The sequence below is a fragment of the Lithobates pipiens genome, unplaced genomic scaffold (genome assembly GCF_037356315.1).
Source record: "Lithobates pipiens isolate NorthernLeopardFrog02 unplaced genomic scaffold, aLitPip1_a1.2 Scaffold_25, whole genome shotgun sequence".
Lineage (NCBI taxonomy): Eukaryota > Metazoa > Chordata > Amphibia > Anura > Ranidae > Lithobates > Lithobates pipiens.
The window spans coordinates 125616123-125639571 of NW_027507787.1; the positions used below are offsets into that span (position 1 = coordinate 125616123).

The 23449-nt window shown below is 44.7% G+C and overlaps 1 protein-coding gene across 2 annotated transcripts in view; it reads left to right on the forward strand.

Annotated features, from left to right (window-relative positions):
* Positions 1 to 3422: 3422 nt before the first annotated feature.
* Positions 3423 to 23449, forward strand: part of RASSF4 (Ras association domain family member 4) — an 855531-nt gene continuing 835504 nt past the window's right edge. The window contains exon 1 of one of the 2 annotated variants that reach the window (XM_077454834.1): positions 3423 to 3547. The gene's annotated coding sequence lies outside the window, so the exon portion shown is untranslated. The remainder of the gene's footprint in view (positions 3548 to 23449) is intronic. The other variant, XM_077454835.1, reaches the window with a different exon arrangement.

Consider the following 23449-nt stretch of genomic DNA (forward strand, 5'->3'; position numbering starts at 1 on the left):
GCATTCAACCCCTGGGCATGTGGATGGCTGGGAGTAAACTTCTTTTGACAGTGCAGCAGCTGGAGCAGGGAAATTTGCCTGGTACAATCCAACGTCAGTGTACCAATAGCAGATTGCCCGCAAGTACTTGGCTGTGACACACCTAATTCTACACCTTCATTCCTCTCAGTGCAGGTTTCAGAGAGGACTGAAGGTATAGTGGGATTGGAAATCCCAGTTGATGAGGAGAGGTCCGCTTTGTTCTTTGGTGTGGGTCTTTTAAGTATGCTTGCCAACAAACTGCATGGCAGGTCAACATATGTCTGGTCAAGCATGTGGTACCCAAGCGGCTGATGTTTTGGCCACGCGAGATACGCTTGAGACATATGTTGCAAATAGCAGTGGTGTGATCTGATGCACTAGTCTCAAAAAAGGCCCACACCAAAGTACTTTTGGAATAATGCGCAGAGGCAGTGCCCTGCACAGGCAGAGCTCTGCGGTGTGATGCATTCGGTGTGCTGCCCTTAAGCTGGCCCCTGGAGGGCATCCTGCCTCATTGAAGATGTGCCTCCTCCTCCTCCCAGGCACCCATGTGGAGTCAGTGACCTCATCATCCCCTCCCTCCTCATCACTGGAGAAAACCTGGCAGTATGCTGCAGCTGGGGGAACATGACTGCCAAATTGCTGTCCTTCTTGGGCATCCCCTCTCTCTGGGCTCACGTTACTGCCTTCCTCTAGCTGGGTATCATCATAACAGCCTTCAAAATGCTGGGCATCCTCATGGAGCATGTACCCAACACTGTGCTCAAACATTTCGGGGGATTCCTCAGGAGGACATGGTGGGGCTAGGGAAGGAGTGACTGATGCCATTGAGCTGAGGGAAGAGGCCACATTGGCAGATGATTTGCCAGTACCCTGAGCCTGGGTGAGAGAGGATGAGGACAGCTTGGTCATCCACTCTACCCAGTCTTCGGCATGTTGTGGCTCAACACATCCAGCTGCCGAAAATAAGGACAAGCGTGTCCCATGGCCATGTGCTGATGCGGATGCACCGTGTCCACAAACAGCACTGTTGCCACTAGACACAGAGCCTGCTTGCCCTCTTTTATTGGCTCGTGACTGTCTGCCTCTCCTTGTTGGCCTTCCAGACATACTAATGGCCTGCAGGGAGATGTAGCTGCAAAAAGCTGGGACGTATATACTGATATACTGCAGCTAGCAGAATCAACTGCCTGCCTGTAGTATTATTAGTATGAGAACACCAGCAATTGGGGTAGCTTTATGACACAGTACACCGACTGTAATTACTGCAGCTGCATGTGGTATAGGATCAGCAGAACACCAGAAATTGGGGTAGCTTTAGGCACACACTGTGCAAATGACATAATACACCAACTGTAATTACTGCAGCTGCCTGCCTGTGGTATAGGATCAGAAGAACACCAGCAATTGGCGTAGCTAGAAGTGCACACTGTTCAGATGACACAGTACACTTAATTACTGCAGCTGCCTGCGGATAGGATCAGCAGAACACCAACAATTGGGGTAGCTTTAGGTGCACACTGTGCAGATGGCACAATACACCGACTGTAATTGCTATAGCTGCCTGCGGATAGGATCAGCAGAACACCAGCAATTGGGGTAGCTTTATGTACACACTGTGCAGATGACACAATACACCGACTGTAATTACTGCAGCTGCCTACGGTATAGGATCAGCAGAATACCAGCAATAGGGGTAGCTTTAAGTGCACACTGTGCAGATGACACAGTACACCGACTGTAATTACTGCAGCTGCCTGCAGTATAGGTTCAGCAGACCACTAGCAATTGGGGTAGCTTTAGGTGCACACTGTGCAGATGGTACAATACATAATACTCTCTCACCCAGGCTCAGGGTACTGGCAAATCAGCTGCCAACCCGGCCTCTTCCCTCGGCTCAATGGCATCAGTCACTCCTTCCCTAGCCCCACCATGTCCTCCTGAGGATTGCATTGCTGTATTCACTGTGTACATTTAGAAAAGGTAGGGGTGGGTAAATTACATATTTACTAGCCCCTTCCTCCACTCTCTATTCTGGGAGCGAAACACGGGGCAAAGTCCAGACAATAGGGGGAATTGGCACTGCATGCAGTGATTAGGGTGGGCCCAGGCACACACCCTGTGCATGCCTATGGTTTCCAGATATGTTTGAAAGTGAAGGCATGGAAGGAATGAACCAGGCAGTTTAAATAGCTAGAGGGGCTGGCTTCAGGCTGGACTGACAAGCAGTAAATGATCACCAGGTGAGCCACTGTGGAAACGAGCACTGTGCCCTGAGCCCACCCAGTTGTGTGACAATAGCAAATTAATATTCCCTATTGCCTTCCTGATTCTCCTCCTGGCCAATCCCGGCTCAGGAAGCAGGTCCAGAGACCTGATCGGTAGAAAGGAGAAGCGATTTTATTAGCCGCTGAGGAGGGAGGAGATGCATGGGAAGCTGATGCCTGCAACCTAATTGGGGTAGATGCGGGACTGATTGATCAACCGATCAATCAGGGAGTGCAGGAGACCCGACCGACTGCCGGGGGAGCTCTTGACGGCAGACAGATTGCCCCCCCCCAAAAAATATACCACCAGCTGTCACTGGACAACATGTTTCAGAGGAACTCGGCTCATATCTGGGTCCGGGAACTGCCATAATGTATGATTCTCACATGAGTCCAGTCCCTGCCTGGTCGAGCATTGACGAACACACTGACAGTGAAAGGTACCTCCGCATGTAAGGTGAGTGGCCCTGCCCACAAGTCCTGCAATCGGGAGGGTGGAGGGGTATTGAGGGGCCAGCGGTTTTTGTGGAGAGGGCCCCCCCCCATCATGCGTAATGGGAGGAGGTGCAGCATTTGATAAAGGAGCTCTGGTATGCTCTATTCAGGGGATAAGTATTACATTGCGGGGCTTCTGGAAAATTTTATTGTAACTGAACTTACACTTTACTCCAGACGCTTGAGGGTCCAAAAAAAAATTGGGTTAAATCACCTATTTTACTGTACTCCCTGTCTGCAGGTGTAAAAAAATACTTACCTTTCCAAAAGTTTGCTTATCCTCGGCAGCACATGAATTGTACTTACCTATACATACTGCCAGGGTGGCACCAGAGAAACGGAAATGTATTTTCTCCCAGGTGAAGCTCCTGTGCCAACACACACACAAGCAGTGATTTCCCGGCCACACATAAAGCACAAGAGGGTCGTTATCCCCCTCACCCTCTCTGTACATTGTACTCCTCTCTGTACATTGTACTCCTCTCCTCTGTACATTGTACTCCTCTCCTCTGATAGGCAGCGATTCTCCGTTTCCATAGACACCCAGCTGTGTGGACAATCCTCCCTGCTCACAATCTTCAGGCTCCGACTTCCATGCGTTCTTATTGGACGCGGTCTCCCAGGCGGCGAAGGCTGATTGGCTGAGCCGGATAAAATATGTTCACAATCACAATTAGGAAGACACAGGGTATCCATTTCATCTCCTGGCACTGCTCATCGTCCGACAGGTGAGAGAACCGAGAGAGCCGAACTGTGTGAAGAAGGTACGAGCACAGAACATTCCAGCTCACTTCATTCCACATATCTCCTTCTATTCATTCCACATACATAGCGCTCACCGCACAGGAAGTGTGTATTTCATTATACAGATGGAGGCTGTTTATTGTCATTAGTCCGGGGCATAGAGGGAATCATTTGTAAGTTGGTATTTGTAGGAACGTATCCTCCTAATAAGTGTCTGTCACTCTAATACTGTGTAATATAGTATAATAGTAGTTTTGCAATATAAATACTGAGGTATATGGATACTGTGAGGTATAAAGATGTATTTGTCAATTAGGACACGGCAGCTGCTCCCACTTTGACCGCTATGAGGGGGCGTCTGACACTGTCTGTGTTGTGTGGCATGCACCCTCAACCACGCGGGTGTCAGATTGGCACCAGCAGCTGTGTCCGTACAGCCAATGCATCCCAATTGACATGAATGGGACTGGCTGCATGAGGAACACCTGCCATCCCCACCCACAGGGCAGACACCAGACATTTTTGAGCCTCTTACACAGCCTTAGGCCTGGGCCCCCCCGGGCCTGACCACTAAGATTTCCCAGGGCCAACGCACTGGCCGTCCCACTGAATCCGCCTGCTGGCCATCCCACTGAATCTGCCTACTGGCCGTCCCACTGAATCCGCCCACTGGTCATCCCACTGAATCTGCCCACTGGCCGTCCCACCGAATCCGCCCACTGGCCATCCCACCGAGTCCTTCAGTGCACCCACATTTGTTTTAAAACGCTTACAACTTCCTATATGAAAATTAATCCAATCCATTAAAAGAGACATCCCCATATATTCAGGAAAGAGATGGCCCAACCCAGCAAAAAGACATCCAAATCCATGTATTCAGCAAAGGGACAACTCCATATATTTAGAAATTAGACATCCACATCCAGCAAAGAGACATCCCCATATATTCAGAAATCAGACATCTACATACAGCAAAGAGACATCCTCATATATTCAGCAAAGGGACATCCCAATCAAGCTAAGAGATGGCTCAATCCAACAGAGACATCCCCATATTGCAAGGGGACTCCCCATATAGCAAAGATACAGCCCAATCCAACAAAGAGACAGTCACAGCACAGGCCCACATCCAGGAACATTGTCAATTAATTTAGCATTGTGGTGTCTAACGACTTGTCTCCAGACCAGTCCACAGTGTGCACTGAACGGTCCTGCAGGCTACACGCAGTGCAGCTCTTCAACACGGCTGAACTGCAACTGGCATGGCGCCCAAACCAGCATCTGATCTGCAGGGAGAGGCAAAGTGCAGATGACATCACTCCACCTTCCCCCTGCAGCTGGACCTAAGTGAGCTGCATCGGCTCACTCGGTGGCCGCCCTGCTTTAGCAATTGCTAGTTACTACAACAGCAACAACTCGATAGTTTGGGCCTGGGCCCCTCTGGCCCCTTACATGTGTATGGGCTGCCCCCCCCCCCCCCCATGGCTGTCCTGCCCACGCAACAAGGCTTAACCAATTCAAGACCATAGGGTGTTGATGGACCTCCTTGGGTTGAAGTGGTTATACCAGGATGATGCCTGCATCCCGGTATCAAAATTAGCAGCCGCCGTTTTTTTTGTTCAACAGAAGTGATTCGAGTGGCTCTTCTGTGGCAGAAGAGGGATCTCTGTCCAGCTGCTGCCTTTTCCAAGCTCTGCCGTCCAAGAGTGGCGACCGTGAGTGATACAACTGGTGGAAACTGTGTCACTACACAGAGAGGAACTGATGTTGTTCCTCCCTCTCTGTGACCCCAGTTAGCGGCCAGGAAAGCAGCCAATCAGACTGATCTGTGTCTGATTGGCTGCATTGGAGGCCAGAGGAGAGATTTGGAGTCTAATAGACCCAGATCTCTCAAAATAAAGTAGTAATCGACCAATTATCGATGAGGCCAATTATCTCCAGCCAATCAGTATCGGGCTCAAACGTACCCGATAATACCAATATTGATTCAAGGGGTTTTACCGGGGTGATGCTTGCAGCTGCAGGCATCACCCCGGTACCGTTCTTTATAGCAGACATTTGGCTTTATTGAAATAACAACCAATGCGGCTCAGCTGTTATTACAAGCAGTGGGAGGGGACTCCCCTCCCCCCCTTTCGCCACTCACCCGGGCTCTCCGTCCCACCAGGAGGCCCGAGCAACCAGCCGACACATCCACCGGTTGGCCGAAGACCCGAACAAAGCTGATGCTTCGTTTGGGTCTCAGATCTAGTAACCCGGAAGCGATGTCATGACATCACTTCCCAGATTACTGGCATCTTAAAGATCTTAAAAATATAAAGCATTCAAAAATGCCCATCTTGAAGCTCTGAATATTTTCAAGTGCAGTGGAGGGGTTTAGGGTCTTATAGACCCCCGATCCCTCCATAAAGAGTACCTGTCACTGCCTATTACTGTCACAAGGGATGTTTACATTCCTTGTGACAGTAATAACAGTGATAAAAAAAAAAAGTGTGTCTGAAATATCGGTATTGTATCGACACCGGAAAAAACGATATCGGTCGAGCTCTAATGTGAAGGACCTGTCACGGACCATGCTGTCACAAGGACCATCCCTTGAAGGGTTTATCCCTTGTGATAGCAATAAAGTTAATAAAAAAAATTAAAGAGACAGTGTAAAAAAAGTTTTGGATAAAAGAAAATGAAATCGCCCCATCCCCAAGTGCTTATGCGCAAATGCGAATGCATTCATAAGTCCCACGCGCATATGTAAACTGTGATCGCACCACACTTGTAAAGTATTGTCAGGAACATCAAAGTGAGAGCAATAATTTTAGTACCAGACCTCCTGTGTATCTCTAAACTAGTAACCTGTAAAGGCGTTTAACCACTTAATAACCGGCCTATAGCCAAATGACGGCTACAGGCCGGTTTGTTATCTGTGGGAGGCCGTCATATGACGTCCTCCCGGAGAATCGTTCGTGCGCGCCCGCTCGGGCGCGCACACCGGAACATCCATGCTCGCCGGGTTCACGGGACCCGGCGCAACACGGATCGCGGTAAAGGACCAATAGCAGCGGTCCTTTACCACGTGATCGCTCCGTCCAATGACAGAGCGATCACAAAATATAAACAAAAAACGTCATGGGTCATGTAAAGTTCACTTCTCTCCTCTCCTCACACCGATGCAGCGTGAGAGGAGAGGAGAGCTACATAGGTATACGTGAGTGGAAAAAACAGTACCCAGCAGTGCCCCAGCAGTGCCCAGCAGTGCCCAGCAGTGCCCTAGCAGTGCCCCAGCAGTGCCCAGCAGTGCCCCAGCAGTGCCCAGCAGTGCCACAACAGGGATCAGCAGTGCCACAACAGTGCCATCTGTCACCTCTGTGCCATCTGTCACCTCTGTGCCACCTGTGCCACCCCTGTGCCACCCCTGTGCCACCAGATCCACACCAGTGCCACTACAGTGCACACCAGTGCCACACCAGTGCCACACCAGTGCCACCTGTGCCCATCAGTGCCACCTGTGCCCATCAGTGCCCCACCAGTGCCGCCTGTGCCCCACCAGTGCCGCCTGTGCCCTACCAGTGCCGCCTGTGCCCCACCAGTGCCACCTGTGCCCGCCAGTGCCGCCTGTGCCCGCCAGTGCCGCCTGTGCCCGACAGTGCCATCTGTGTGCTAGTCAGTGCCACCAGAGCCACACCAGTGCAACCAAAGCCACTATAGTGACATCAGTGCCGCCTGTGCCCACCAGTGCCGCCTGTGCCCACCAGTGCCGCCTGTGCCCACCAGTGCCATCTGTGTGCCCACCAGTGCCATCTGTGTGCTAATCAGTGCCACCAGAGCCACACCAGTGCAACCAAAGCCACTATAGTGCCCAGTGCCGCCTGTGTCCACCAGTGCCGCCTGTGTCCACCAGTGCCACCTGTGCCCACCAGTGCAGCCTCACCAGCCACCAGTATGGCAAAAAAATATTTTACTAGCGAGGAGGCCTACCAGCTTTTAAGTATAACCGATGAGAGCAGCGGGGAGCTCTCTGATTCTCTGTCCAATTCGGATTCTGCCTATGAACCCGTTACAAGCAGCGGGTCTGATACTGAATCAGAAGAAGAATATGTGCCCGTGAAAAGAATGCATTCTGGCGTGGAGCAGCAGCCTACTACCAGCAGCGCAGTGCCGTCCACCTCGAGAGCAGTGCCGTCCACCTCGAGAGCAGTGCCGTCCACCCCGAGAGCAGTGCCGTCCACCCCGAGAGCAGTGCCGTCCACCCCGAGAGCAGTCCCGAGAGCAGTGCCGTCCACCTCGAATAGGGGCCATGCCAGCCTTCCCTATGCCCTTCAACACCCCCTGTGGCTGCCCTCTAATTCCGGAGAAGCAAATATCCCCCCCTTCACCGCCCAGCCAGGTGTCCAGGTGAACACCGATGATTTTTCAATGCTAGATTTTTTTCATTTGGCTTTCACCGAAGACTTACTATCATCCATTGTGGCCCAGTGCAACCTCTACGCACAGCAGCACATAGTAAGCAACCCTGGCTCTAGTTATGCCCGTCCCTTTCAGTGGAGAGAACTAACTGTAGAGGAATTCAAAATTTTCTTAGGCCTAACATTTTCTATGGGACTTTCAAAAAAAAAACAATTGTACTCCTATTGGTCTACCAAACCTGTCCACCACATGCCACTCTTCTCATCCCTTATGCCAAGATCACGATACGTAATGATTATGCGGTTCCTCCACTACAATGACAACACCCAGTGCCTTCCCCGAAATGACCCAGCTTTTGACAAACTATTTAAAATTCGGCCACTCCTAAATTATTTCTCTGAAAAATTTCCCCAATTATATACCCCCGAACAGAATATTTCCGTGGATGAGTCCCTTGTAAAATTCTCAGGCAGGCTTGGCATCAAACAGTTTATCCCCAGCAAAAGGGCCCGATATGGGGTTAAAATGTACAAACTTTGTGACCGAGCCACAGGATACATCTACTCCTTCCTTGTGTATGAAGGAAAGGACTCCCAACTGCACCCCCCTGAATGCCCAGAGTACATTGGAGCCAGCGGAAGAGTGGTCTGGCATCTTGTCTATCCACTCCTTGGAAAGGGATACCACCTTTATGTGGATAATTTTTATACGAGCTTGCCCCTCTTCCGCAATCTTCACCGGAGAGACACCCCAGCATGTGGTACAGTGAGAGCCAATAGAAAGGGCTTCCCGCAAAAACTCGTCAATGAAAAGCTACAACGAGGGGAGACGGCATCTTTGCGGAACCAGGAGCTATTGGCTGTCAAGTGGAGGGACAAACGAAACGTCCACATGCTGACGACAATACATAATGACACCTACATAGAAGTCTCCAGAAGAAACGGCCCAATCCAGAAACCAGCCTGCATCTATGATTATAATTTGTTTATGGGAGGAGTGGACTTTAACGATCAGATGATTGAACCATACCTTCCCACAAGAAAATCCCGCCACTGGTATAAAAAAGTGTCCATTTATCTTTTCAGTTTGGCCATGTATAACACTTATGTCCTTTACCAAAAATCTACAGAGAACCCTGTATCCTATTTGTACTACCAAGAAGAAGTTATTTCCGCCCTTTTGTACCCTGAAGGCCCACCAGAAACTATTCGCTCTGATTGTGTGAGCAGACTCCACGAACGTCACTTTCCTGACAAAATTCCCCCCAGTGAAACAGGCTGCAGACGTCAGAAAAAATGCCGGGTGTGCTCCAGAAGAGGAATTAGAAGAGACACCACATTTTATTGTCCCGATTGTCCTTCCGAACCAGGCCTCTGTATAGGTGAATGCTTCCGCCGTTACCATACGTCTCTACATTATTAGGGAAGTATGGTAAACGTAATTCTCATTTCCTGTCATTTTCCTCCACACCCCTTATGCCACTGCACTGAACTGTACATACCTCTGCCTTCTCCGACACCGACCCTGGCCTGTTATACAACCAAGCTTTTGCCTAACGCTAAGCATACCTCTGCCTTCTCTGGAACTGACCCTGGCCTGTTATACGACCAAGCTTTTGCCTAACGCTAAACATACCTCTGCCTTCTCCGGAACTGACCCTGGCCTGTTATACGACCACGCTTCTGCCTAACGCTAAACTGTACCTGCCTCTGCCTTCTCTGGAATTGACCATGGACTGTTTGACCACGTTTTTTGCCTGCCTCTTGGATTGATCTTTTACCCTGCTATGCTAGTGGGAACAAAAGGGGTCTCACATATGTGAGGGGCTCCAGACTAGTTTTTTCTGGATGAAGAAAACTAATTTTTTAGTTTTCTTATTCCCGAATTAGGGACTGGAGACTCAGAGGCTTCAAAGAGATTTGGGCGGGAGAAGCCTCTACCCCTTTCCCCATTATTTCATAGCCTGCTACTTGGACCATGTTCCTGCTTACTACCAGGATGGACAATATTCCTGCCTGCTACCTGGACAATTCCATTTACTGTCGCTGACCATGTCCCTGCCTGCTGCCTGGATCAGGGCTCTCCTGCGGACAATTGGACTACTAAAACCACAGGTAATTTTTTGTTTACCCCTTACTTGGTATGTATGTGCTATGTTAGAAATATGAAGGGCCTTCAAAAATGTGATAGATTGTAAGGAAATTGGATGCGCAAGTTATGTTCCTAGAACACCTGATGATGCTTCTAAGATGTTGGGCCTCTATGTGGCCAGGCTGTGTAAAAGTCTCACACATGTGGTATCGCCATACTCAGGAGTAGTAGCAGAATATATTTTGGGGTGTCATTTTTGCTATGTACATGCTATGTGTTGGAAATATCTTATAAATGGACAACTTTTTGTAAAAAAAATGCATTTTCATTTTTTTCCCACATTTTCCAAAAACTTTGGGAAAAAAATGAACCATTCAAAGGACCCATTATGCCTCATAGATTATACGTTGGGGTGTTTGCTTTCCAAAATAGGGTCACCTTGTGGGCGTTTCCATTGTCCTGGTGCTCCAGGGCCTTCATAAGTGTAATAGGTGGTTGAGGTATTAGATGTGTAATTTATGCTCCTAGAACGCCTGAAGTTGCTACTTCAATGTTGGACTTGTGTATGTGGCCAGGCTGTGTAAAAGTCTAACACATGTGGTATCGCCATACTCAGGAGGAGTAGCAGAATATATTTTGGGGTGTCATTTTTGCTATGTACATGCTATGTGTTGGAAATATCTTATAAATGGACAACTTTTACTAAAAAAAAATGCATTTTAATTTTTTTCCACAATTTCCAAAAACTTTGGGAAAAAAATGAACCGTTCCAAAGACTCATTATGCCTCATAGATTATACGTTGGGGTGTTAGCTTTCCAAAATGGGGTCACTTTGTGGGCGTTTCCATTGTCCTGGTGCTCCAGGGCCTTCATAAGTGTAATAGGTGGTTGAGGTATTAGATGTGTAATTTATGCTCCTAGAACGCCTGAAGTTGCTACTTCAATGTTGGACTTGTGTATGTGGCCAGGCTGTGTAAAAGTCTAACACATGTGGTATCGCCATACTCAGGAGGAGTAGCAGAATATATTTTGGGGTGTCATTTTTGCTATGTACATGCTATGTGTTGGAAATATCTTATAAATGGACAACTTTTAGTAAAAAAAAATGCATTTTCATTTTTTTCCACAATTTCCAAAAACGTTGGGAAAAAAATGAACCGTTCCAAAGACTCATTATGCCTCATAGATTATACGTCGGGGTGTTAGCTTTCCAAAATGGGGTCACTTTGTGGGCGTTTCCATTGTCCTGGTGCTCCAGGGCTTTCATAAGTGTAATAGGTGGTTGAGGTATTAGATGTGTAATTTATGCTCCTAGAACGCCTGAAGTTGCTACTTCAATGTTGGACTTGTGTATGTGGCCAGGCTGTGTAAAAGTCTAACACATGTGGTATCGCCATACTCAGGAGGAGTAGCAGAATATATTTTGGGGTGTCATTTTTGCTATGTACATGCTATGTGTTGGAAATATCTTATAAATGGACAACTTTTAGTAAAAAAAAATGCATTTTCATTTTTTTCCCACAATTTCCAAAAACTTTGTGAAAAAAATGAACCGTTCCAAAGACTCATTATGCCTCCTAGATTATACGTTGGGGTGTTAGCTTTCCAAAATGGGGTCACTTTGTGGGCGTTTCCATTGTCCTGGTGCTCCAGGGCCTTCAAAAGTGTAATAGGTGGTTGAGATATTAGATGTGTAATTTATGCTCCTAGAACGCCTGAAGTTGCTACTTCAATGTTGGACCTGTGTATGTGGCCAGACTGTATAAAAGTCTCACACATGTGGTATCACCGTACTCAGGAGGAGCAGCAGAATGTATTTTGGGGTTTCATTTGTGGAATGTATATGCCGTGTGAGGGAAATAGCCTGGTAAAATGACAAATTGGTGTGAAAAAAAATTAAAATAAAAAAAATCTTTATTTTGCAAAGAATTGTGGGAAAAAATTACAACTTCAAAAAACTAACCGTGCCATGTACTAAATACCTTGGAATGTCTACTTTCCAAAAAGGGGTCATTTGGGGGTTTTTTGTACATTACTGGCTTGTTAGGGTCTCCAGAAATGAGATAGACTGTCAGTACATCAGCTGTGATCAAATCGATACATTTTCAGTGATTGGCACCATAGCTTGTAGACCCTATAACTTTCACGCAGAATAAATAATATCCACTAATTTGGGTTATTTTTACTAAAGACATTTAGCAGTATACATTTTTGGCCAAATTTATGAAGAAAAATTACTTATTTGCAAAAAATTTTAATAGAAATGAAGAAAAATGCTTTTTTTTACAACATTTTCGGTATTTTTTCATTAATAGCACAAAAAATAAAAAACGCAGAGGTGATCAAATACCACCAAAAGAAAGCTCTATTTGTGGGAAAAAAAGGACGAAAATTTCAGATGGGTACAGTGTTGCATGACTGAGTAATTGTCATTCAAATTGTGAGAGCACCGAAAGCTGAAAATTGGTCTGGTTATTAAGGGTGTTTAAGTGCCCAGTGGTCAAGTGGTTAAAGTGTCACCTATGGAGAATTTTAGGTACTGTAGTTTGGTGCTATTCCACCGGTGGACACAATTTTAAAGCCTGACGTGTTAAGCGTCTATTTAGTCTGCATAACATCATCTTTCACATTTTATCAAAATTGTTGGTATTATATTGTGTGAAATAAAATGAATCAAAGTGTATTTTTTTCGAAAAAAATAAATTTCATCCGAAAAACCACTACGCAAAACACTGTATGACACAAATAATTGCAACGTCCATCATTTTATTTTATAAATAGAAAAATATACTAAACCACTTTCCACCCCAGGGACATACCCATATGTCACTGAACTTTCAGTTGTCATCCTGCGATGATGCCTACAGCTGCAGGCATCTTTCCGACACCATTTTTAGAACTGATGGTCGGCTCTCTTGTAATAGCCATCAGAGTGGCTAACTAGCTGTTCAATTGCTATTACAAACAGTGGGACTCCCCCCTCACCCCTGCCACCTTCTGCAACTTTCTCAGGCTCTCCCGTCCCACAGGGAGACCAGAGCTACCACCCGGAGCATCTGCCGGCTGGGCAGACAGCCAAACAAAGCTGGTATCGGCTTTGATCAGCTGTTCACTATAGTGTCCCAGAAGCGATGACATGACATCTTATAGACCCCAGATCTCTCCATAAAGAGTACCTGTCACATGCCAATTGCTGTGACAAGGATGTTTACATTCCTTGTGACAGCAATACAAATAGTAAAAGAAAAAACTAAAGCAACAGTGCAAGAATAATATAAATGAATAATAATAACAATTAAAAAGTAACGCCCCCCCCCCCCCTCCATGCAAAGGCGAATGCACGCATCAGTCCCGCAGGCAAGCAGCAAACATCCCACACATGTGAGGTATCGCCGCAAACGTCAGATCATGGCCAGTAGTTCTAGTACCAGTCCTGGTAACCTGTAAAGTAGGGTGGATATAAATCAATGTTTTTGTTATTTAAATTTTATTTTTATTTTTATTTTTGGATCTAATTTTTTTTATTTACGGTAAATAGATTTTCTTGATTTTTATCAAATGTATTTGAATACAATGCTTTTGGAGTAAAAATATATCTAAATATAGTTTTCTATTTAAGATGCATTAATAATTTAGTTTATTCAGTATGAAATGGAGCTTAGTTATGTAGCATGAAGCTGCATATTCTGCAATATTTACATTTTTGGTAAACTTATTCAATGAATCCAAGCCCTGCAAGGTGAGATAGCTTGCACTGCATTGATGCATTCATACAATGGCACAGTAACCATGAGATAAAACAAAGTTCAGGAATATTCCTTTATCCCATTGTTTTGCAAATCTATGTACACTAAAAACTGTATGATTGAATTGGTTCTGATATCGCTGTTTTACAAACCCAACAGCTTATTTTTCTAAATAGGAAACCTTCATTTTGTTTGAAAGTATTAAAGATTCTAACTAGTAGCAAGAATAAGTCCTTACATTTAAAGAGCACCTGTCATTTCTGAGCCATCATGGAAGAGCCTGTTAGCGGGCATCCACTCATCTGCTGCCACCTTGTCCTTCCCCTTGTTGTGTCACTGCCGTATCTCCAGCTACCCCATTAAAGTGAATGTGACTGTCAGTGAGTTAACAGAGGGTCAGAGAAGGAGCTGCTGCAGGACAGAGATGACAGTTTCTCTTTAAAAATTATGATTTAAATCAAGCCTTTTTTACTAGTGATGTGATTTAAATCATGATTTAAATTCTGATGTAAATCGACTTGATTTAAATTAAATCCACTTTGCTGTAAAGGCTTTTAAAGTATTGCCTATGGATAGTAAAATGTACGTTGTTTGTTGCTGTTGCACAATTTTAAAGTGTGACATGTTTGGTATCTATTTACTCAGCATAACATCATCTTTTATATTTTAGAAAAAAGTGGGTATAGTATTGTGTTTTTATTATTTCGTATTAAAATTCCAAAAAAGTTTATTTTTTCCCAAACAATTGCATTTAAAAAACTGCTGTGCAAATACCGTGTGACATAAAAAATTGCAAAACCCACCAATTTATTCTGAAGGGCCTTGCTTTAAAAAAATATATAATGTTTCAGAGTTCTAAGTCATTTTCTAGCAAAAAATACTGATTGTTACATGTAAACAAGAAGTGCCCGAAAAAGCCTAGTCGGGAAGTAGATAATGTTTGGAGGTTTTGGAAGTAATTTTCGAGCAAAAAAAAAAAAAAGTAGATTTTTTACATGTACTGTATGTGAGAAGTGTCAGCATTGGCCTAGTATTGAAGTGGTTACATTTCCTGAGGCCACAGGTGGGCAGTCAGGGGGAGGTAAACCCACAGCTCAACCACCTCTTTTTACTGTCGCCCATGTGAAGAGGCCTAGAGAGCATCTCCAGTTAAAAAATGTAATTCAAATTTTTTTTTCATACCTGCAGGGGTTGCCAATGTTCTGGAGTTGAGCTTTAAGACTATTTCCTCATGAAAAAAATGCAGTTAAGTGCAATTATACACAAAAACAATAGTTTTCTGTGTGTCATATTCAGACCAGAAAAAGGTATTACATTGCGTTTCAGAATAGCATAATATTATTCAGCATGTTTGCATAATATCACAGCTCTGTATGGTTCTGCATGTTACTGCACAGCAAGCTCTGCACACTAAAGAGGGAGATGTGAGATGCAATAAAACATACTGTACAGTACATCACACTAACCCCTGCTTCATGTCTCTGCAGCCCGAAAAACAGTGGTTTGGCATGCAGAGTAGTGTAAACTGGCCCATAGGAAAATATTTCTTCAATGTTCATCAAATTTGTTTTTTAATAACCTTTTAAATGGAACAAAGTCTGTCCACCAATCCTTTTGCTTCACATTTGTCTGTTGCTAGTAATGTGATTCATATGACAGCTTTTTCCATCTATGAGACATTCTGGTGATTTAGCACACCCAGGGGAATTTCTTGGTCCATCTCATTTCAATGATTGTTACAAATGACAGTGTCAGTCCTCTCCACTAGATTCTCTCTAATGTAGAATGTTCAGGTATGACCTGGTGTGAACAGATGTAAACCTTGCATTGAACCTTTATGGAACAGAAAAAGCCAGAGGATGAATTGATCTTCCAGCATCTCATTTTTTTGTGGTTTTAGAGCAGGGGTCTTCAAACATTTCAGTATGGGGCCACATGGTATATTTTACAAATATTCCAAAAAAGTCAGTTTTATAAATGAATGAGTCCCTCATTGCATCAGGGCCCCCAATAGAGTCCCCCTTACATCAGGGTCCCCATCAGGGTCATGCTTAAATCAGTGTTCCCCTTATATCGAGACACCTTCAGATTTGTCCTTGCATCAAAGTCCCTGTTTATGCAAGGGTCCTTATATAGAACCCCCCCTTACATCAGGTCCTCCATCAGAGTTCCCCTTACCACTGTAACGCTCCCCATACACAAGTGATTTTCTTTATTTCAACCCCCTGGTTGAACAAAAGAAAATTACTAAATTCCCCACTCCATACAACACTCAGATGCAGTGCAGATGGGGGAATCCCTCCAACTGAGCCTTTGTATTCTGACAGCAGGGGATTTCTTTGCATCAGCATCAGCACTGCCAGCTATAGATGTGCTGATCAAGAGAAACATTTCCACCAAGCTGGCTGTACACAAATCAAACGATATATACACTGTGGGAGCCCCACAGTGTCTGGTTTGCTGTTTTTGTCATTTTTACATTTGCAAGCGAAGCCATTTGGATCCCATTTGTTTTTTCTATGTATGACAGGAATAAATGGAGGTTCTGGGAATGGTGGGTTGAGAAGGTATGTGGCGGCAACCAAGTGAGGAGTACAGACAAGTGTGTCTTGCCTACAGTCAAGCATGTTGGTGGGAGTGTCATGGTCTAGGGCTGCATGAGTGTTACAGGCACTGGGGAGCTACAGTTCATTGAGGGAACCATGAATGCCAACATGTACTGTGACATACAGAAGCAGAGCATGATCCCCTCCCTTCTGAGACTGGGCCTCAGGGCAGTATTCCAACATGATAATGATTCCAAACACACCTCCAAGACGACCACTGCCTTGCTAAAGAAGCTGAGAGTAAAGGTGATGGACTGACCAAGCATGTCTCCAGACCTAAACCCTATTGAGCATCTGTTGGGCATCCTCAAACAGAAGGTGGAGGAGCGCAAAGTTTCTTACATCCACCAGCTTTGTGATGTCATCATGGAGGAGTGGAAGAGGAATCCAATGGCAACCTGTGAAGCTCTGGTGAACTCCATATCCAAGAGAGTTAAGGCAGTGTTGGAAAATAATGGTGACCACACAAAATATTGACACTTTGGGCCCAGTTTGGTCATTTTCACTTAGTGGTTTACTAACTTTTGTTGCCAGCGGTTTAGACATTAATGGCTGTGTGAGTTATTTTGAGGGGATAGCACATTTACACTGTTATACAAGATGCGCACTCACTACTTTACATTGTAGCAAAGTGTCATTTCTTCAGTGTTGTCACATGAAAAGATAGAATAAAATATTTACAAAAATGTGAGGGGTGTATTCACTTTTGTGAGATACTGTATGTATATCCTGCATTTGTGCTATTGAACTGTAATTAGGCTGTATCTTAGGAGTTCCTCATCTGAGTTCAGCTGTTATTCAAAACTCAGTTGATCATGAACCCTCCCCCTGTACGCATACCTTTACTTCAGTAAAACGTAATAGAATATCTATTTAACGTGTGTTGGAGTGTTATTTAACCACTTAACAACCGCCCATTGCCGATTAACGGCTTCAGGGCGATTGTTTAACTCTGAGAGGCCGTTAATTAACGGCCTACCAGAATTCTGCTCTCGGGCGCCCCCTGGGGCGCGCACACGAGAGCATCACGGGAGCATCACACGTCGCGGCCGTTTACCACGGGATCGCTCCGTCAAAAGACGGAGTGATCACTTGTAAACAAACCGGCGTCATGCTATGACGCCGGTTCCTCCCTCCCCCTCTCTGTACCGATCGGTACAGCGGAGGGGAAAGAGATCAGTGTTAGCAGCGCTGTGGGCTACATCTGCAGTGCCCACATCGCTGCTCACCGAATTTAACCCCTCAATTCCCTGCCAATACTCTGCAATACCCTGCAATACTCTGCAGTACCCTGCCATTACTCTGCAGTACCCCCCATTACTCTGCAATACCCTGCCATTACTCTGCAGTACCCCCCATTACTCTGCAATACCCTGCCATTACTCTGCAGTACCCCCCATTACTCTGCAGTACCTTGCCATTACTCTGCAGTACCCCCCAATACTCTGCAGTACCCCCCAATACTCTGCAGTACCCACCATTACACTGCAGTACCCGCCATTACTCTGCAGTACCCCCCATTACTCTGCAGTACCCCGCCATTACTCTGCAGTACCCTGCCATTACTCTGCAGTACCCCCAATACTCTGCAGTACCCCCCAATACTCTGCAGTACCCTGCCATTACTCTGCAGTACCCCCCAATACTCTGCAGTACCTTGCCATTACTCTGCAGTACCCCCCATTACTCTGCAGTACCCCCCAATACTCTGCAGTACCCTGCCATTACTCTGCAGTACCCCCAATACTCTGCAATACCCCCAATACACTGCAATACCCCCCAATGCTCTGCAATACCCCCCAATACTCTGCAATACCCGCCAATACCCGCCTATACCCGCCTATACCCGCCAATACCCCGCCAATACCCTGCCATAAATTGCCATACCCAGCCATACTTGGAGATACCCAGCCATACTCCGTGATACCCTGCAATACCCAGCCATAGACGCCCCCCCCACCCCTCACCGTCCTCCGGTGCTTCTACCAACTCGCCAGTACGATCAAAGCTGGAATCTTTTTTTATTTTTTTTATTTCAGGCTTCCCAGCCTAGAGGTGAGATGTGGGGTCATATTGACCCCCAGATTTCACTGTAAAGAGGACCTGTCACCCCATATTCCTATTACAAGGGATGTTTACATTCCTTGTAATAGGAATAAAAGTGATCAAAAATTTATTTTTGGGGAAAAAAATGTCAAACTAAAATAAATAAAGTAAAATGAACAATAAAAAAAAAAAAAAAAAAAATTTAAAGCGACCCTGTCCCCATGTGCTCGCATGCAGAAGCGAACGCATACGTAAGCCCCGCCCACATATGAAAACGGTGTTCAAACCACACATGTGAGGTATCGCCGCGAACGTTAGAGCGAGAGCAATAATTCTAGCCCTAGATCTCCTCTGCAACTCAAAACATGTAGCCAGTAAAAAAAAATTAAAGCGTCGCCTATGGGGATTTTTTAAGTAGCGACGTTTGGCGCCATTCCACGGGCATGTGCAATTTTGAAGAGTGACATGTTTGATATCTATTTACTCAGCATAACTTCATCTTTCACTTTATGCAAAAATTGGGCTAACAGTTTTTTTTGTTTTTTTTAAGCACAAAACAGTTTTTTCCCCCAAAAAAACGCGTTCGAAAAATTGCTGCACAAATACCGTGTGAGATAAAAAGTTGCAACGACCACCATTGTATTCTCCAGGGTCTTTGCTAAAAAAAATATATAATGTTTTGGGGTTCTATGTAATTTTCTAGCAAATAAATGATGATTTTTACATGTAGGAGAGAAATGTCAGAATTGTCCTGGGTGCTCCAGAACGCCTGATGGCGCTCCTTGCATGTTGGGCCTCTGTATGTGGCCACACTGTGTAAAAGTCTCACACATGTGGTATCGCCGTACTTGGGAGTAATAGCAGAATGTGTTTTGGGGTGTAATTTGTGGTATGTATATGCTGTGTGTGAGAAATAACCTGATAATATGACAATTTTGTGGAAAAAAAAAAAAGGAAAAAAAATCTTGATTTTGCAAAGAATTGTGGGAAAAAATGACAACTGCAAAAAACTCATCATGCCTCTTACTAAATACATTGGAATGTCTTCTTTCCAAAAAGGGGTCATTTGGGGGGGTATTTGTACTTTTCTGGCATGTTAGGGTCTCAAGAATTGAAATAGTCCTTCAGGTGTGATAAATTTTCAGATATTGGCATCATAGCTTGTGTACTCTATAACTTTCACAAAGACCAAATAATATCCACCAATTTGTACTTATTTTTACCAAAGATATGTAGTAGTATAAATTTTGGCCAAAATTTATGAAGAAAAAATTACTAATATACTAAATTTTATAACAGAAACAAAGAAAATTTTTTTTTTTTTGCAGAATTTTCGGTCTTTTTTCTTTTATAGCACAAAAAATAAAAAACTGAGAGGTGATTAAATACCACCAAAAGAAAGCTCTATTTGTGTGAAAAAAAGGACAAAAATTTCATATAGGTCCAGTGTTGCATGACTGAGTAATTGTCATTCAAAATGTGAGAGCACCAAAAGCTGAAAATTGGTCTGGTTATTAAGGGTGTTTAAGTGCCCAGTGGTCAAGTGGTTAACCGCTTGCAGACCAGCTGCCACCGTTTTCCTGCGGCAGGTTGGCTCCACTGCACAAAATCACGTTATTGTACGTGATCTCACGGGGTCTGTATTGCAGGCGCACGCGTGCCTGCCGCGAGCTCCGTGAGTCAGACTGCAGGTCCCACTGATTTGATGTCTGTGCAGCTAGGCGCGATCGTCTCACGGAGATGAAGAACGGGGAGGTGCTAATGTAAACAAGCATCTCCCCGTTCTGCCTAGTGACACTGTCACTGATCACTGCTCCCTGTGATCAGGAGCGGTGATCAGTGAGGTGTCACACGTAGCCCTTCCTTAACAGTTAGAATCACTCCCTAGGACACACTTAACGCCTGCAGCACTACCTAGTGTTAACCCCTTCACTGCCAGTCACATTTAAAAGAGTAATCAGTGCATTTTTAATCGCACTGATCACTGTATAAATGTGAATGGTCCAAAAACAGCGCCAAAAGTGTCCGATGTGTCTGCCATAATGTCGCAGTCATGATAAAAATCGCTGATCACTGCCATTACTAGTAAAAAAAAAATTAATTAATAAAAATACCATAAAACTATTCCTATTTTGTAGACGCTATAACTTTTGCGCAAACCAATCAATAAACGCTTATTGCGATTTTTTCTATATATATATATGTAGATAAATGCATACCGGCCTGGGGAAAATAAAAATGATTTTTATATAATTTTTGGGGATGTTTATTATAGTGAAAAGTAAAAAATAATGTGTTTTTTTTTTCAAAATTGTCGCATTTTTTGTGTTTATACTCAAAGAAATAAAAACGGCAGAAGTGATCAAATACCACCAAAAGAAAGCTCTATTTGTGGGGAAAAAAAGGATGTCAATTTTGTTTGGGAGCCACGTTGAACGACCGTGCAATTGTCAGTTAAAGCGACACAGTGCCGAATCACAAAAAATGCTCTGGTCAGGAAGGGGTTAAATCCTTCTGGGGTTGAAGTGCTTAAAGGTGCTTGCAAGAAGATGTCTGGAGGGGCGTGGCCGCTTAAGGACAGAGCTCCGGCGGGGAAAGATTGCTCATACAGCACGGCGATCGCTCATCAACACCATGGGCAGAGCATCTAAGGGGGCAACACACCACAATCACCCCCGCACACCGGGACCCTCAAAATCGAAACAGATTCCGGACATATTCCTATCACAAGGACAAGGAAGGAGAGGACCCGAGGAGGACAAGATGGCGCGCTCTAACACGAGGGAGGAGGAAGAGGACTTTGACTCCGTCTCACTAACAAACTCTGAGGACACGGTAAGAGACACCTCACCTACAGACCAACCGCTCACTCATGCTGCCATGATGGACATAGCTGCTGACATAAAGACATCGCTGTCCACAGCCATTACTGACTTGAAAGCCGATATTCTCATGCTCACAGAGCAAATGGCTGCGGGAGAAAGAGCAGGCAGGCAAAGAGACAGAGCTATCCAGAGACTGGAGGAGGTTTCCGTTACACATCCACAGCACCTGATAAGTGTGAATAGGCACTTAGAAGATTTAGATAACAGGGGCAGAAGATGCAACATTAGGGTCAGAGGCATTCCTGAATCTGTGACCGCAGATCAGATCAGACCTGTCCTATGCTCAGTCTTTAACAAGCTTATGGATAGACCACAGGAATCTCCCATAGATTTCGATAGGGCCCACAGAGCATTGAGACCCAGAGCGCAAGAACCAGCACCGCCCCGTGATATCATCTGCTGCCTCTCCAGCTACACACTGAAAGAGGAAATCCTGCAGAAAGCAAGGCAAAATGATCAAATCACTTTTAATGATTCCAACATACAACTGTTCCAAGACCTATCGCCTATCACCCTAAGGAACAGAAGAGCAATCAAGCCTCTCTTGGAGGTCCTTAGGGAGAAAGGAATTCAGTATAAGTGGAGATTCCCCTTTGCATTACAAGTCTCTTATAGTGGTAAACAATTCCTCCTACGCACTCCGGAAGACCTTCCTGGTTTTTGCGATAATATCCAGATTGATCAGATAGATTTGCCTGAGTGGTATCAAGAATTCCGACTACCCCCAATGGTGCCTAATTCCTCCTCCCCTTCACGCTTGCCACCATGTAAGTCACCCTTCACCAAAGGAACGAGTGGGAAGAAACAAAAGCTGTTTGAAAACTATCATTCAGCTACCCCTTCACAAAAATCCAGCAGACTGAAGGATAACCGCTAAATACCTGTACTTTGCAGCAGGATATTAAAACTGTCTTCAATAACTTCCACAACCTACTGAACAAATGACCACTTACATTCTCCAAGAAATATTTTTTATTTTTTATTTATTTTTTGTTCCTTTTTTCTTGCTGTTTCTTTTTCCATAGCTATTTTTTGTCATTCCACTTTTTACCGCTAGATGGCACCATTATCCAGCTCAACACGCTCTGGCACGCTGACAAAACTTTCTAAACGATTTTCCACAGAGATTTTGTTATGGTCAGCCTGATGACTGTACCTCACTTGTTTTTCCTCAATTCACCTTTGGATATCAGGCCTATGGACCCTCAGAATGAAGAGAGACCCTGCAGTCTAATCAGATAATGACGCTTACTAGGCCGATACATAAAAGAAGAGGTGAAAGACCAGATTAACCGAAAGTCTTTTTTTTGTCTGGCGGACTAACATTTGCTATGAAGATATCTTCTGGTTTTAGGGGTAATTTAACTCTCGAGATTCAGTGACACTCATTCACCAATTTTGGTGTTTTGACTATCTGTTCTCGTATATAACTCGATGTTGCGACGAACATTACTGTTATCACCCCATAATCTATCGCCGTTGACTTGGTTCTGGACTCACCTACTCAGTCCTGGGCTGCCCAGTTGAACTGAACCTGATAATTTCTGATCTCTCGGTCTGGGGAGTAAATGATAAGATCCCAAAACCACTGGTCTTACCATTCTCTTATTCTCAACAGCTACCCACCAGAAGAAAATCTATTTCTTAAGCATTTTTAGCCTCCAACTATGGTTTGATAGATATTATGCTGTCTAAGGGTATTATTTGACGATACTTTGATAGGCATACAGGTTTAAATAAGGAAGGTTGGGACAACCATATAAACCACATGTCTGTGTAATTTTATTAATTTACCCTATTCTACAAGGTTCACCAACCTTATCACCAAAATTTCTTATCAATACCCCATCACATCGCATAAGTCTCATATGCCAGATAACACTACGGTACAAAACATGTTGCCCGAGAAAGTCTAGCAGGTTCTATGACCATGAATCTACTCACCAGAGACTTAACGTGCCCCATGGTGTTTTCCCCCTGCTGGTTGTATATCAAAGCCCCTCTTGGATATCTTATCCTAAAAATGTTTGCTATATGAGACACTACAATAAACCCTAAGGATACCTCAAATTTATCCTTTCATTTTACAGAGCTAAGTGGTTACCTTATATATGGTTTGTTTCAGCTTTCATGGAAGTTTTCTATT